Here is an 18,182-nt window from a genome sequence, read left to right as displayed (position 1 = left end):
TCCCAGCATGAAACCATACTGCTGCTCACTAATCATCATGTCCCTTCTTAACCTAGCTTCCACTACTATTTCCCATAATGTCATTCTGTGATTGATCAATTTTATCCCTCTGTAGTTACTACAGCTAAGCACATCACTCTTATTCTTAAAAATCAGTACCATAATACTTCTTCTCCACTCCTCAGGCATACTCTCACTTTCCAATATTTCATTAAACAATCTGGATAAAAACTCCACTGCCATCTCTCCTAAACACTCCAAACCTCCACAGGTATGCCATCTGGACCAACAGCCTTTCCATTCTTCATCCTCTTCATAGCTGTACTTACTTCCTCCTTGCTAATCCATTGCACTTCCTGATTCACTATCCCCACATTATCCAACTTTCTCTCTTTCCCTCTCTCATTCCCTTCATTTATCATCCGTTTAAAGTACTCTTTCCATCTGCTCAACACACTCTCCATACTTGTGAGCACAATTCTCTTATTATCCTTTATCACCCTTGTGATGCCCGTGCACTGGCCCAGTAATCAAGGAGCCTCAATCCTCACCACTAGCACCAGTGAGGGGCATGCACATAGGGAAGGATAACACGTACACACACAGTAAAGTACAATTTCCCTTAACACCACACAGAGATCACAGTCAGTCAGGGGCTGGTTTCTCCCTTTCTCTCCATATTCCCAATAAGATCGCAATAAGACTCCCCACTGGCAAAGCTATAGGGTACAGGTCTCAGCCTAGTGGTCAAGCTAAAACTTCCAGCACCCTCTCTGTCCAACCAGTGCTTCATGTCCCTACCCAAAGAGCTGACACACACACACACACACACACACACACACACACACACACACACACACACACACACACACACACACACACACGCACATGCACACCACACACACACACACACACACACACACACACACACACTTTGACACACACAGACACTCCTGGGGAAGGCTGGCACAGGTTCTCTAGTTATGCCCCCTTCTCTGCCCAGGCTGTAAGGTAGAAATCACTGCCACCAACCACTATTATAACATACTAATAAGGCCCTTACCAAGGGTGTCCAATTTTACTGTGCAATATTATTATTATCCAATTAGTAAGTATGATGAACAGCAAGGGTTATTGGAGTGGCTTGGACGGTATCACTATATCCATGTCATGTACTCTATAGCTTAAATTATCTCTACACAAAACAGCCACAGTTGAAAGGTTTAAAAATATTTAATATTAAATAATAAAAGCACAATATCCTCAATTCAACACAGTGCTAGTCAAGAGTTCAGACATCACAGGAAAATACTTAAAATAATACTGTAGAATAGCCTGACATAAATATAGAAAACAGCTAGTGTAATCTTACTATTTATATCTAGTTCTAAGAGAAACAATGTTCTAAATAACTTACATACATAGAGAGCAAAGGCAGAGTGCTGGTGATGTTGTCAGTTCTGAAGACAAATGCAAAATGCTCTCATTCTTTCTCTCTCTGAGAAAGTATTAAATTGATAATACATCACTGCTGACTCATTTTAGATTACATCATTCTTAACAGTTCTGATTAAGCTTCCCAGGCTAACAGAAACTCAACATTTACATTTATTTTTGTAATTTGCACCTGCAGGAAGCCACAGCAATAAAAGACATTATACACCTAAAATCTAGCAATTAACTCTGGTCTCAAAACAATAGAAATAATTATCTGGTCCAGACATCACGTCTCCGAGTTTGAGATCAAACAGTCATACAATGCTTGACTTATCAGCTTTCTTCCAGCAGAGTGCACTCTGGTTACAACATTTAACACAGTTTTCTTACATTTAAGAGAACAAGCCTGTAGATTATATTAATATTTACAAATTGCATAGAATTATTTGCAAAATTCTATCTGGTTGGGCTGGCAGCCTTTCAGTTTTTTACAACCCTTATCGCATATGTCATTTGGCAAAAGTTTTACACCGGATGTCCTTCCTGATGTAACCCTCCCCATTTATCTGGGCATGGAACCAGCACAAAGAAATTAACTGGCTTGTGCATTCCAAGAGGCTGGATTTGAAGACCAAATGCTCATATGAACAAATGTTTTTTACTGCTGTAAAAAAGTGAAGACTCATATGAGTGAACATTCTTTTAAGTGGAGTTTCTGTCAGCAGCTTTTTGCATCAGATTGAATTGTAATAGAATAAGGCAATTTGGCCTTATCACACTTTTGTGTGATCTGTGAGTTTTTATATATAATTAGTAAGGGGTGTGGGGGTTGCAGACTCCACATGAGAGGTGTAGGGGGGGGGGCTTCACCCTACAAAACATTTATACAAGTTTTTTATATTTTTGAAACACTTTAGATTTACTCTAAAGTGATCATTCTTCTAATGTTCACCTTTGCGAACATTTAATATTTTATGATACAATAATATATGTATATGTGGGTCCCCTACAGATGATCGAACATTTAAAAGTTCAACTTTCATATGGCCGAGACCATATGATCGAACTTTTAAAAGTTTGAACGTTCTGAACGGAAATCTCCATATAGCGTGGAACGGGAAACATTCTGTTTTCCCCACTGCAGTGCGATCATGGAGTTGGTATATTTAAATAGCAGGGGGTGTGGGGGTGCAAGGGGGTTTGACCCCCTGCTAAAAATGTTCAGGATAATTTTTTTGTTTTTTTTTTTCTCCTTTTTTTACCAGGTGTTCAAACTTTTAAAACTTTGATCATATGGTCTTGGCAATATGAAAGTCAAACTTTTAAAAGTTTGATCATCTGTAGTAGACCCATATATGTGTGTGTATATATATATATATATATATATATATATATATATATTTATATATATGTATATATATATATATATATATATATATATATATATATGTGTGTGTGTGTGTGTGTATTATATATGCAAAGAACCCCCGCACATACACGCACACACACACACACACACACACACACACATATATATATATATATATATCACCAAACAGCCAAATAGCCGACCATCAAAAGAACAATCATTTTAGAATGATTCTTAAATTATCAAAAACAATAAAAATTAAAATTAAAAATAAAAATAAAAAATACAGCCATGGGTGATATGGCAGACAATCATCTGAACATTCCTACCTTACTTAATGTAACTTGCTCTGAGGTCACACAAACTCAGGATAGATTACTGATTTTCAGTGAAATAGGACCACACTCTAACAGATCCCAGTAGATCATATAGATAATGTTTCATGAAACACTTAACACTTCATACTTTATCAAACATTATGTATACATGCAGTTAGTGTTCAGCTAACAAAGTAATGCTGTTCAGAAAAGCATGTTCCATTATGTTTATGACAAAGTGTACTTAACCATTATATAACTTAGGTTTGGCTGACATTTTCTTAACATATTCACTTTGACATCTATACATGAAAGAAAGCTTCTAACATTTTCTGTTTGTAAGTGTTAGACAGAAAAGCAAACTGTAAAGAGTACATTTTCCCATTGTGAAGCTTTGAAGTTTCTGCTCCATCAATTGTATCATGAAAGAAGGTGGATAATCATGATCAAAGTAATAAATATAAATGCTAGGGTCTATCTAGGAGTAGGATCTGTTACCAAACATTTAGTGTTACTGAATTATTTATGCCAGCTTAAGGCTGTGGATTACTTTGTAGAAAGCATAGAATAAGTAATATTAAAAACAACTACACAGTTCAAATGCACATAAACCACAAGGCTAGTATCTTTCTACAGGGCTCCTCTACAGATCTCCTCAGGGGCATTTGGTTTATTCTTTCCATCCTTTCTTCATGCCCCACCCATGTGAGTTAATAAGCAAAAAGGCCTCTTAACAAGTTTACTTTTTCAGAGCATAAATCCTTTTCCACTTACGGTATGTTGATGAAGTGAAAGTGTTCCAAACACATGTCCACTTCTAAAGGAATCTGGCTTGTTGGTTTGATTTCTTTATTGAAAATGTCTCGGTGTATATTCTTGAGCCAGAGTGATGGAAGAATTTTATTTCTTCAAGGGCAATTTATACAACTCTCTCAATTTCTTGTTAAAGGGAGGTTTACAACTTTCTTTGAATACACATTTGTGTGTTTGCCAGAATCTTTCTAGCAGCATTACTTATGAATCTGCTAGGTGACTTTTGTTTCTTCTTTTCATATTACTTAGCAGACATACACATTTGTGTAGGTACCTCTGCAGCCAAAAACAGAAATCTATGCCAATATATCTTGTGAGAATTGTAGCTAGTGGTGCAAATATATTTTGCTGTCTGCCATTTGTATCATATCAAATGAACAAAATAGCTATGATATACTGAATGTTTAGTTTCAAAATGACAAGGATCGAAGCATCATTGCATGAAGGACTATTTTATCTTAAATTATAAATAGTTTGCACTGATAGGATAAATCAAGTGATCAGTGTTACTATTGAATGCAGTTTCCTACCTCTAAACATAACCTTGCAGACATCCCTACAGCATTCTTTGATTCAAGTATTTATTTACTTATCCCAAACTTATGCAGTATATTGCCAGGGTATTTGCAAATAGCACTCCACACTGAGCTCACTTGTCAGATTTAATGACAATCGGCTAAACGCAATTTACTAGAAAATAAATGGTTTAAGACGATACTGCTGACAGATTTTAATTAAACTTCATTATGTGAAACAATGAAACCAGTATTTATGTGTGAACCTGTGAATATATCGATATACAAGATCTATACGTTTAAAGACTTTTCCTAAATTGTTTTAATTTTCTGTGAAAATATTGCACAGGTCTGACTTTGTACCAACAGTCTCTTCTTTAAAGAATGTTTATAGAATGTTTTAATCAAATCCACTCAGGTTTCATTTCTTTTCTTTTTTTACATGCCGATGACTGGAGCAGCAATGGTGTTAGCTACACTTTTGCATATGAAGTAATACAGACAATCTAATTCAGAGCAAATAATGCTGTGTTATACTGGGTCTATATTAGATCCGGAAAAACCCTTTTCAGTGAACAGTTCTTTCCCGAATGCAAACTGTTGAAATCTGGCTCCGCCAAACAGTCGTTTCAGCAAATGTTTTCCTAGAGGGAAAAATACTTGGCCATTATAGGGAATTTGCCCTTTTCCCTACTGTAGTGTGATCTCGGAGTTGGTATATTTAGTTGTGGGGGGGTTGGAAGGTTTTAAATTTTGTGTTGTTTTAAGAGCGTTTTTTTCCCCTAGGAAAATTTCACTCAAATGGCCATTCGACAGTCAGATTTTGACAGTTAGTGTTAGGCAATGAGCCATTCGGTGAAAAGGGTTTTCGTGGATCTAATAAAGACCTGTTATATCAACCCACATCATTCTTAGTTAAACCATTTGTTAATCAGATAGGCCACTGGATACACAGTCCTTTTTCAAGAGTGACCCTGGAGGAATTTATGTTTTTTTTTGGTTATGGTAACTTGCTCAAGGACACAGAGAAGGCAAAAGTGGGTGGAGAGAATCAAACCAAGTATCTGGGAAACTACAGCCATAGATTTAACCTTTTGTGCCAACTGACAGATGTAGCACATATTTTAACTGTAGGTGGTAATGTTGCAGAATCATTTTGCAACATAATACTGGTACTATATTTTCTAAAATGGAGTACATTATCCCTAACAATAAAAATAACCATCTCCTTATGTAGTAAATTCAGACAAATCAGATTATGAGCATAACTATTACTGGAAATGTTGTCCCAGTCTCCAAGAACAAAAGACTAATGTCTCTTCAACTCAATACCCCATAGCATAATCTTGAATTAAAAGTAGAATAACGTTTGGCTGTAATAGAGGGTTTTGCACACTTCTCAAATGTTATGATTTAGGCATAACACTATGATTATCGTTCCTCTGTTATTCAGCCTCGTTCCTCCTAGTTTTATCCATTTTCATTATGAAGTTAGACCTCTTTGGAGTACTCAGTTTACTAAATAGGTAAACTAAGTTTACACAAAGGCTTTATATTATTAACTATATGAGATCTCATAACTGGTCTAAAAAATAAGAAAGTGTGCCTCTTTCTGACCTTCTGCTATGATTTCTAAAGGCCATCGTTATGAATGTTAATGCTCAGAGGCTGATAAATGTGCAGTGCAGCATAAAATAGCAAAATGAAAGAAAGAAATTGGCAATTTCAACTGGAACTAAATCAAACATTTCAATGGCCTGGAAATGGATAAATGTACTTGAAACCTCAACAGGTATTCTAAAATATGCACATTACTTGATAAAATTTAAGAAACTTTGTTCTTTTCAATTATATGCAGTAATATTTTATAGTGCTAATATTATATTTATTAGCCATTAATTCACTCTGTGATAACCAGCTGTATCTAATTCAGGGTTGTGGGGAAGTAAGAGCCCATCCTGGCACTCAATTAGTATAACATAAGGCAATAAAACTAATTTGGAATCAGCTGTCACCCCATCACAGGATACACATACATTTATGCACATACATCCACAGGCAATTTAAAGACTCATCAACTCACCTATAAAACACCTTTGGGTTGTGGGAGGAAACCAAAGAAACTTTGCAAAAACAAACAAACTCTCAAAAAACAAATAAGCGAAAAGATAGCAGATACTTCCTAAAACAGAGATTTATTAAACGTTAAACATGGTAAAGCGCTTTTCATTTACTCAATAGCAGACTTCATCAGACCACCATTTAATACAGAGAATCATTTAAATACTAGTGTACACCAACAGTTACCACCCCCAATCACAACTTCAAAAGGAAATGATGTAACCATACTGTTAGTACAGAAAATTGTAAAACATACATTATGCTAAAAATATATAATGTTTGACATATACATATAAAAATGAATGAATATAAAACCTATGCTTATTAAAAAGTGAAGTTAATTATTAATTATTAGTTCATCTACTCAAAGCTTTTAACCTTGAAAGACTGTTAATGGCACATTGTTCATTAAGACCTGGTTTATAGTACGATTGCAATAATAATTGCCATCTTAATTCAGCTTTTTCTAAAATTAAACTCCAGGGTCCACCCCTTGGTTGCTCATAAATCTGCTGAATAGCACAAAATTCAAAATTATGATCAACACATGCCTGTGCATGTTTCGCTAAAGTATTAGCTAATACGCATAACATTTTTTACAGTTAGCTACGTACACCACCCCTTTTGATTTGCAATTCAATTTCTGATGAATATAATACTTTTTACCATTAATTTCCACCTGTTCACCTTGATACATATACTTACAAGAAGTACACATGCCACATTTTTTCATACCCCCACCTTTTTCTTTCCTGTAACATCGTTCAATGAGATTTTTGATATTCCTACACCTTCCTTGCAATCATTTTAATACCATTCTGAAATTTATTGGTAATAATGGATTCCTCATCCAAAAGTCTCCAATTTTCAAAAAATTATTGATTTCATTTAAAAAAAATGCACATTAAATGTAGTTATAAAGACATTAGCATAATCAATTCTCGTGTTTTGATTAGCCCTGTGCATTTCCATCAATAATCCATATCTATTGAGAATAGGTACAAAATAACCATTTTCTCTTTTTTGTTTTACTTCGAGATACAATTCATTCAGCAAGTCCTCTGGGTAGCCCCTACTCAAAAACATGTTTATAAGATTCTTACACTCATCAAGAAATTCATTATGTAAACTAACCATCCTTGCGGCACGCACCAATTGGCCTTTTATAACCGCTCTTTTGTTAATAACAGGATGGGAGCTTGTATAATCAAGAAAGCTATTAGACTAGGTGGGTTTTCTATGAATGTTTGCTACAAACCTCTTGTTGACCTTGTCCTTTCTCAGATTCACATCCAAGTAATTCCTCTCCTCTCCATCAACATTGTATGTAAACCTCAAAAATTAAGTTGTATTATTAATATATTCCATAAAATCATCCACCTGCTGCTGCCCACCCCTCCATAAAATGAAAATATCATCCAAATATCGCAAATATAGGACAATATACTGTTCATATGCACTATTAAATATGTGCTTCTATTCCCATTGAGCCATAACCAAGTTGGAAAAAATGGTCCCACAGGGTGAACCCTTAGCAAATCCTACCTTTTGTAAATAATAATGATTGTTGAACATAATGTAATTGTTGGTCAAAACCACTTCAAATAAATCAGCATACAAGTTAGTGTCCATTTGTGGTACTCCTTGTTCAAACAAACTCTTCTATCATATTTATGCCTTCCTGATGGGGAATCACAGAGAAAAGATCTTTTACATCTATCGTTAAAAATAGGACATCCTCTGCATATTCAACTGCATTAATAAGGCTGAGAAAGTGCCAAGAATCTCTACAGATTTGCTTTTGACCATCCAAGTAACCTTTCAATTTACAATCTAAAAATTTGGCACATGCATAAGTTATGGAGTTGCGCCTGTCCACTATTGGTCTTAGTGGTGGATTGTTTATATCTTTATGTATCTTAGGTGAGCCAAAAATACAGGGAATGGTAGGTGCATTAATGTGTAAATAATTATAGTTGTCAATGTTGATTCTATTTTCAAGAAACAAGTCATTAAGAAATACTTCAATCTTCTTATATGCTACATTAATGGCATTTCTGCTAACTTCTTCATATGTGGCTGTGTTAAGTATCTGCGTTATTTTATCATTATAATCAAAAACATCCATTACCACCAGACCACCCCCCTTATCTGGCTTCATGATTCTAATATTCTGTTGCATTAAAAATACAAGTAATTCCCTTTCATTAGAACTCAAATTGTCCTTCAAAGGGACATGCTTATTGCTTAACAGATGTCTAATATCAATGTCACAAGCCTTCTCATACAGAATTAAAGTATTGGTGGTATGCAACTGCATATCAGAATGGTTGTGATTTTCACCAAACATAATTCTAAAATTCAGTTTCCTAAGAAATAGTTTAAAATCTATGAGTATCATAGCTAAACATGCCTCAGAGGCAGGAACAAAAGTCAGAAGCTGACTATGATAGGTACAAGTACGAACATCAGCGTATTTTTTAAATAATTGAACTCTGATGAGATGAAGTCAGTGATGAGTCAAGCCATACCCAAAGTGTTAACTAGCTTCAGGGCTGGATCCAGGACTAGGCAACCCAGGCAACTGTTTAGAGACTGGTGCTGGTTAGGATGCCTGGCCACAACATTAAATTATTTTTTTTCCAGCATACTGCTGCTTTAAGAAATGTTCCTGCTCTCAGTGTCTCTATGCATCTGTGTCTTGTTGCTCATCTGTTTACTTTCAGCCAATGAGAATGTACGCAGAGTGAGAACAAGATTTAATTTCATTCCCAGTGACTTGGTGGCCATATTTAATCAACAAATAGATACTTGAGAAACTGGAGAGTTTATAAGGTTCCCTATTGATTTGTCGAGAGCTTAGGTTGTTGAATGCGTATTCATCGACACCTAAGCAACAAACGCTTAAAATAGCGAACAACCACATCATCAAATTCTTTCCTCGGGAAAGAATTTGCATGACCATTTTTGGGGATTTGCCCTTTCCCCATTATAGAGCGGTCTCGGAGTTGGTATGTTTAGTTAGGGGAGGTGTGGGGGATGAAGCCCCCGACTATGTTTGGGTGTGTTTATTTTGTTTGCGGACAGCCAAGTGAATTATTTCCCTAGGAAAGAATTTGATGATTTGGCCGTTCACTGTTTTTAGCTTTTGATACTTAGGTGTAAATGATTTTGGATTCGACAACCTAAGTTATCAATGTTATGATATAGACATTTTATGAGATCACATATACAAGTTTTTTTTTGTTTTTGTTTTTTTTTTTTGTAATAACAAAATGGGAAATGCAGCATTTAGAAACAGCTATTTCAGCTATTTATCTAGTCCAAGTGACTTGGAAAGGGCACATATATTTAACTCATTGCTTCCTACAAAAGTATATTCACCAGGAAAGCAGGAAAGCACTGTTCCTTGGGCATCTTCTAAGAGTATACTCATCTTTACAGGAACCTTTCCTGTACTCTTGAAAAAAGTATACTTGTCATTGTTTTCAAAGTCTAATTTACGAAGTCCTAGTAAAGGACCATAAATACAACAATGGCGTTTGTAAGCAGACTAGATTTGCTAAGCATGACAGTGAAATGGTCAGCACAGGATGTCTAGAGCCAGAGTTATTAAGATGTGTTTATAAAAAGTTATGAAAAAAATAGAGCATAGTTCCATGTTTACCTTAATAATGCAAAAACAGAGTGAGATACTGTCATGTTGGTGGTTGGGTTTTCAAGTGGTGGTTGTTAGTAAAACATGGATAATGGGAAGACATTCTGAGATATATATATATATATATATATATATATGCTCTTTCGGTAAAGCAGCTATAACTATTACCTATATTTTCATAACTGCATTAATTTCATAACACTGTGTGATCAACAGGTGAATGCCATCTTATACAAAGTATTAAGGCTCACAGTACAGGTGAATACCATCTTATACAAAGTATTAAGGCTAAGCTATTGGGAATAACCATAGACTCCCACCTAAAATTTGATAGTCATCTCAACTTAACTATTAAAAAAGTACATGCCAAACTGGGGTCGCTCTACCGTATCAAACCATTTCTTACCAACAACACAAGATCAGCCATTGCTCACTCCCAACTTCTATCCACAATACTCTATGCGTCTCCCATTCAGACTAATCTCAACAAAACTGAACTAAGCAAAATGGAAGCCTGCTATAACAGAATTGCCTGCTTTGCTGCAAATTGCTCATATAGAACTCATCACTGTACTGCTTTGAGACAGCTCCACTGACTTGAACTGCCCAACCTCCTAACCTACAATCAGCTCTGCCTCTGTCATTCTATCTATTACCTCCCCAATAAGTGTCCTGCCCTCAAAAACCTAGTACAACATCACTCAGCCAAAAGGCATCTTAGATCATCAAGCAAACTACTACTAGAAGTCAGCAACAGCTACAATAGCTTTGGAGATGCACTATATAGTAGTTCAGTGGCTAAAAAATGGAACTCTGTCCCTACAAGCATTCAAAACACATCATCCAAAGCCTCTTTTAAAGACCTCATCAGGCAACATCTCAAGGAAAGTTGGCAGTGCCATGATTGCTCCCCAGGCTACTGAAAGCAGATAACACATACATACAAAATCTAGAGCAATTGATAATAGTTTTCAGTCTTACTCACAAACACTGGCTAATCTACAATGTATGTACTGTACCTGTGTACTATGTATGTATTCTACCTATGTTCCAAATTTCAGCTGTACACCACAAATCTATTAATTATCTTTATTTTTAAAATTAATATTTTTTTGTTTGTTCTCTCCACTGTAACTGTTTATGTGCCGCATACCACTGTAAAAACATGTCTCCTGTAATTTGTGTGTATACTGATCATGTCTAAATAACTAAATGTTTCTGTAATTTTGCTTTGTTGAGCTTTTCTCCCCGGGCCTCTGCTGAAAAAGGGCCTTTACGGCTCAGTCAGACACCCCCGGTTAACAAATGTAAAATAAATAAATTAATAAATTAAGGCTCACACTGTTGCCACTGATACCTGACATGTAATACAAATGGTTTTGTAGATTAATATAGTTTTAAAATATTGTGAAATTATTATATGCATAATTTATATAGATTCAGCATTACATACCAGTATGCTATCCCCTCTTGTCATACAGTATTGGAAAGCGCTTGAACAAGTAAACATTTTGCTCACTGATATCTTAGACCTTGCATACTTAAAGAGCCATATTCCTTTGTTTGGCCGTAAAACTAATACTTTTGGGCAAAACAATATTTTTTCTTTCGTGAATATATAGCATAAAATCTAAATTTACATACAGACCTTTGGTACTAACACCAGTGTATTGCTAATTTTTTTACCAAAGAGCTACAGTATGTAACATTTTTTGTAACTCCTGCCATTTATCAGATATTATGAATCTAATAAAGTATATTCTTAGAAGGGTTTTTTTGGTAAAAAGCCCTGAGAAAGCAAGTGGTTTCCTGGCTTAGAAGATCTCAGGAAGCAAAGGTGTTAATTAGCTTCCTGCTGTTTAGAATTAAATGAGTTAATTGACTAACATGAGAAACTGGTTTTATGAAACTGCAGGTACGAGTGTTTATGTGTGAGGTGGTGTGTGTGTGTGTGTGTGTGTGTGTGTGTGTGTGTGTGTGTGTGTGTGTGTGTGTGTGTGTGTGTTTGTGTGTTTGTGTGTGGGATGCCCTAGTTAGGGGAGCTCTGGCTCAAAACATGTATCTTAGCAACAGGAGGCTAACTGTCAGACCTCAATTACCTTTTTTACTTTGGTAAATCACTAGATTAGTCAGTCAGTCAATGTCAATCATTAGAGTTTCACAGTTTTTGTTTTTCGCAACATAAACATTGATGATAAACCTTTTCTGAAAAGATTTTAAGTGATTTACAGTAGGCTGCTTTTGTTTCCACTTTTGCAACACATCTCTTATTTTGCCTCATATTTACGGCCCCGTCTTTGAGCAATTCACTTAACAAGACTGCTTGAGGGCAAATGGAAACTTGGGTTATGTCCTTAATGGTCCCCTTTACTGCAAACCTAGTAACTAGTACTAGCACAATAGTTATGGTATAAAGGAAGGAAATTGATTCTAGTAAACAATAGCATCCTTACATGATGCATGTTCTTTGGCTGTAATGCTTGATGTCCTTAATGTCAATAGTGTGGTTCTTTTGTAGCTGTCAAGTGAAGAACATGAAGTCAATGCTGTCAGTAATGTCAATGTTAATATTTTAAGAATAGTATATTTTTAATTTAGCTTGTTTTTGTAGTCTCACAGGTGTAAAATGCACCATATCTAGCACTTGATGCAGATTAGTAAGGTTATGAGCTATTAAAGTGCTACTAACTTTAGTACATGATTTATTTTCCTCAGCTTTAATTTGTCTTCTGCAAATCTAATCTGTTACTTCACCAGACATTACTCCTGGGCTGCTCCTGAAAAGGAAGACATACAATGGGCTATCCCAGCCTGTTAGCAAATGCATTATAAATGTTATCCTTTGTGTTAATTACTACTTCGCTATATGGTATTTAAGTATGAATCCCAGCATGACTGTGGCTTGCCAAATGCATTTTCACTAAATTTGAGCTTCAAGGGAAGAGAAGTTTACTGTTTCCCATGCTAAGTCTGTTTTCAATGTGAGTGTTTTTTTTTTTGTTTGTTTTGTTTTTTAATTAACTGTGTTTTTTTCTGTAAATTTGAAATAGTTTAAATGAAATCCACTCTCTGTGATAATTGTAAAAATAAAGAAGAAAATAGCATCTACATTGAGAGGTTTGAACAGTGTTTATGGTAATTAGGGAGAGACAGCCAAGTAATGAGATACTGGTATTGCAGGTGGCGGCCTGATTCATCACTCTGCATAGGACCCCATTTATCCACAGTCCATCTGTGTATAGTCTGGAGGTGTATGCTGAAACAATACGGCATTATTAGCCTTCCAAGTAGGTCAGACTGAATGATGTCAGAAAGGATAATTATTCTTAATGTCAGAGAAGATGGAAGAGGTCAAAAATGAAATGTAGGTGTCCTACAAGCATGCAAGACCAACAAACAATAAAAAGAAGTAGATCAACCAACCACAGCCGATAAAATAAAATGTATTTATAAAAAACAGTAAGCGATTTCATGCAGTAAATACACTTCATCAGACCAAGATAACACAGCACAGACTGCATACTACATAAATAATAAAGACAATTAACTTAATGAGCTAATTTACTCACCTTAAGTGAAGGGCTTAAAGGTACATTAACATTCAATCCAAGGGCTTTATGTGCTTGTAACCTGATAATCCAATTCATTTCTGCTTCTTCCACTTTATTGACCATGTCCCCACCTCTCAAGTTAAAAATTAAAAAAAGAAAAGCCATGTCTAGAATAAGTATCTACATGTTTGGCCAGAGCATTATTCAAATCTCTGTGCCTTATATCCCTAACATGCTCCAAAATACATTCCCTGATGGGGCAATTGATTTTCCAACATAAAAACAAGTGCAGTCATTGCAGATAGCTAAATAAACCAAATCATTAGAAGTGCAATCAGAGTAAAACCTAAAAACAAAGTTCTGACAAGTCAATGGTTGTGTAAAAGAACATCTATTAGAAATATACTTACAAGCCTTATAAGAACGGCATGCATATGTACCAAACATATCAGGTATCAAAGGCTTATTGATATTAAAAGTCCCTAAATTATAGCAAAGTTGTCTCTTCAAAGAGGGACAGTTTCTAAAGCTAAAACTCAGTGTATCCCCAACAATTTTTCTAATATTTTCATCAGTTAAAAGGACTGGCCAATTCTTCATGACTATATTACAAATCATATTTGTGTCATTAGTGTAGATAATTAGCACCCTGGACCCTGTATACTCAACTTTCCTATAGTCATGTCACTTACCTGCCGAAAAATAAGGCTTAGCCATATCACTTATTGCATGTAAGGTGGCTTCATGCTCTGACTAACAGATTCAGAATAGCCTCTTGTCCTTAAAATTCCCAGATATATCATTACATGTCTAAAATCAGCACCATTAGTACATAATCTAGAGGATCTGTAAAACTGTTCCTCAACTACATTACAAAAAACATGGCCAGGGTGCATGCTAGTTCTATGTAATAAACTATTTCTCCAAGTAGACTTCCTAAACAGGTTAGTCTATAGATATCCATTACTTAAAGTATGATTGACATCAAGAAAATCAATTGAATGTGTAGAAGAAGTTACAGTAAACTTCAAGAACTGACTGATAGTACCCAAATATTACACCAAATCATTCAAAACCTGAGGTGATCCATCCCACAGCAAAAAACAAATATTGTCAATAAATCTGTTTATTTTGTTTATTGTTTTTTTTTTGTTATTGTAGCAGGCTTTGACTTAAGTGGTTTGTTCATATTTCAAGCCTGCAAGACCCCCCACCTTCCAAAAAAGTATCCTATATTTCTGAGTTTTGTATAGCTTGTGGGTTGTTGAACAAAAACTGCTGCAGCATTTTTATTGTCTGTAATTGTATTGCTTTATTCATTATACTAAAGAATTAATTATTTCATTAATAGGTCTGGATTGTATAATATAGTCTAACTGTGGTATATTTTAGTGATATATTTTTGCAGTGCCTTCTTTACAGCTTCCAGCAACTGCAAAGGGGTTGATATTTGTCAGATCATATAGCATACAATATTTGAACTGATGATAAGAACAGTCTGATCTTTAGTGTTAATTATGTAGTCTGTGTTTCATATTACTGTAATACAGTCTTTTCTACAAGATCAGATTGTAAAGGTTTTCTACATTTAGTCAAAAACTGTTACTCTGGCAGCCAGTGCAGTGGACTAAAGCTCAAACTTGTTAATGAGCACTTCCTGTGGCAAGGGTGCAGGGATTGAATCTTTCCACTTTCATTTACTAACTGTAACATTGAGCAAATCAGTTAATCAGATAGTACTTTGGAGCAATTGGGACTTTGAGCTAGGCTCCTTAAGTGACTGTATGTCTAGTAACTATGAACCTGTTGTTTGTTAGCTATCCCTTATTGAATAGCTGATCTAGTTCAGGAAATGTTATTGAAATGTCACCAGCACACCATTTTTAATACAACACAGGTAATTTATTCTTCAAGGGCATCAGACATAGCATTTGTAGGTAAAGCACTGAAATGCAAGTTGTTTGCCAGTAACAACTTCTGCATTAGTAGTGGTGTTCTTTAATGTATAATTATTCAGATGACTTTTACTTCTGCACTGCTGTCTTTCGGCTTTTCCTGGTTAGGGGTCGCCACAGTGGAACTCCGGTCCGGTAATGATTGGCAGTAGATTTTTACATGCCGAGTTGCTGGCCCTGACACCCAACCTTCAAAGAAGGTACGCCCACTCATGCATGTCTCCACACAGAAGACGCTCTAGCTGAGAATCAAACAGGACGTCTTACTGTGAGGCGACAACGCTACCGCAGCACCACCATCGCAGTGATTGTGCATATTGACTTAACATATAATATCAAGTGGTTAATATTTCTTATGGTGTCATGAATACTCTTCTATTTAAACTGTGCTACACTTGGATCTTATGGTACAATGCCAGTGATCTTTATACAGTTTAATGTAGTTCATCTAAAGCTAAAAATAAAGTACATTTAATTTATTTCTTCATAACAATAAGTGTTACACACTGTTAACAAACTGGCTATAACTGCTGGTGGGGGTGGGGGGCTCTCTGTGGATGAAAGGACCCTATGTTTTTATTTGGTAATTTTAAATGGTCTTTAATTTGGCTTTGCAGGATGTGTGTGTGTGTGTGTGTGTGTGTGTGTGTGTGTGTGTGTGTGTGTGTGTGTGTGTGTGTGTGTGTGTGTGCGCGCGCGCACGTGCGTGCACACGTGTTTGTGTGTGTGTGTGTGTGTGTGTGTGTGTTTGTGTGTGTGTGTGTGGTGTGTGTGAAAGAATTAAGAAGGAATACTTTGTCTTTGGTATGTTTATGTGAAGCAAATGTGAAATATCTGACTTAGGTTATTATTATTATTACTAATATTATTATTTTTTTTTTTTATTAAAAACTGACTGACTCTGCTGATCTGATAAAGTTAAAAGTCATTAGTCTGTCTTTGCAGGACTAGAGTGCATTTGTGCAAAACAAAATGGAATACTTTACTATGGCAATCAGACATGCAATTGTAATTGCTGAGTACAGATATTGATTGATTATACTAACGGTAATTTGAGTGGACTTTTATGGTTGAAATGTTCTGAAATAGGTATTTTTGTCATTATCGGTTCATACATTTTGTTTCACTGCTTACTTGAAAAAATGTTCTAAACTACAAATTTAAAATGTACTCTAACAAATGTTGTTGAATTAAACAAGAAATACAATTTAGAGCAACCAGGAAGGTGAATCAAAAAGTGTCCTAAAATGTATGCGGTTAGAAAACAGAATGTGGACCAAGGTACACTTAGTCCACCACTGGCCAGGTATATTTTCAATGAATATCAGTTTCAATGCATTTTCAGTAAATGTGAGCTTCAAGGGAAGAGATGTTTGCTATTGTGAGAAGTTTATGTTTGCTCATGCTAAGTCTGTTTTCAATGTGTAACTTGTTTTGTTTTGTTTAGTAAATGGCTATTAGCATTTCTGTTATAAAATTTCAAATAATATTTTTAAATGAAATCCATATCTCTGTAATCACTACAAAAGAAACAAAGAAAATAATATGCACACTGACATGTTAAATGTTTATGGTAAATGGGGAAACAGAGTTAAGTAATGGGACACTGGAATGGTTGGAGGAGGGACTGGTCTCTACCGAGAAGCCAATTTGACCATTATATAGCTCTGACATTTACAAAATGGAGCATGAGAGATGAAACATTTACAGTCTGCCTATGTCCATTAGAGACATAGATGCTAAACCAAGGATGAATTTCCTGTTCCCCATCCAATTGTCGAAGGTACACGTGAATTGAGTTATGGAGGAACTCTGCTTCACATGGATGAGGAGCCAGTTCCAGAGAAAGGATATTCTCTAGAATACATACCTGCCTCTTCAGCAGGCCCTATTTATATCACAGGGAAGATTTAAGTCTTTAGAATGGGTAATTTTGGTTCTTTTTTTTTTTTTTGTGGATATGCAGGAAATCCATCAAAATGGTGTCCGATGGTGCCTTGAATGCCAGCCATAGATCTCTCCTCAACAGCCTGTAGGTGACAGACTACAGAGATAGGGCTTTGAGACAGTCAGCATAAGGCATGTTATTTATGCCCTGCATTCTTATGTAAGGTATCTTTGTGTATGTTCCAGCTTTTTGATATGCCTGGTTAGGTACATACCAATGCGAGCATTTACTCAATGATAGGTCTGATGAATGCCACATATTGTGGAAACATAACATCCTTGGACCTAAATGACATACCTTTGATTATAAGTTGCACAACACAGAATTATTTCCTTACTACTATACACACTTAATGGTCAAAGACTAGATTACTATCTCTGTGTGTCCTCAAGTCCCTGACTACTTGGTCAAGTGTTAAGCATATATTTCAATGCATATCTTGTTAAGAGCAGGAATGCAGGAGTTAAATGGAACCTTAACCATACAGTAGGCTGTGTC

Source organism: Protopterus annectens, chromosome 15.part0, assembly GCF_019279795.1.
Source record: "Protopterus annectens isolate FY-2018-M chromosome 15.part0, PAN1.0, whole genome shotgun sequence".
Classification (NCBI taxonomy): Eukaryota; Metazoa; Chordata; order Ceratodontiformes; family Protopteridae; genus Protopterus; species Protopterus annectens.
This window is presented reverse-complemented; position numbering follows the sequence as displayed.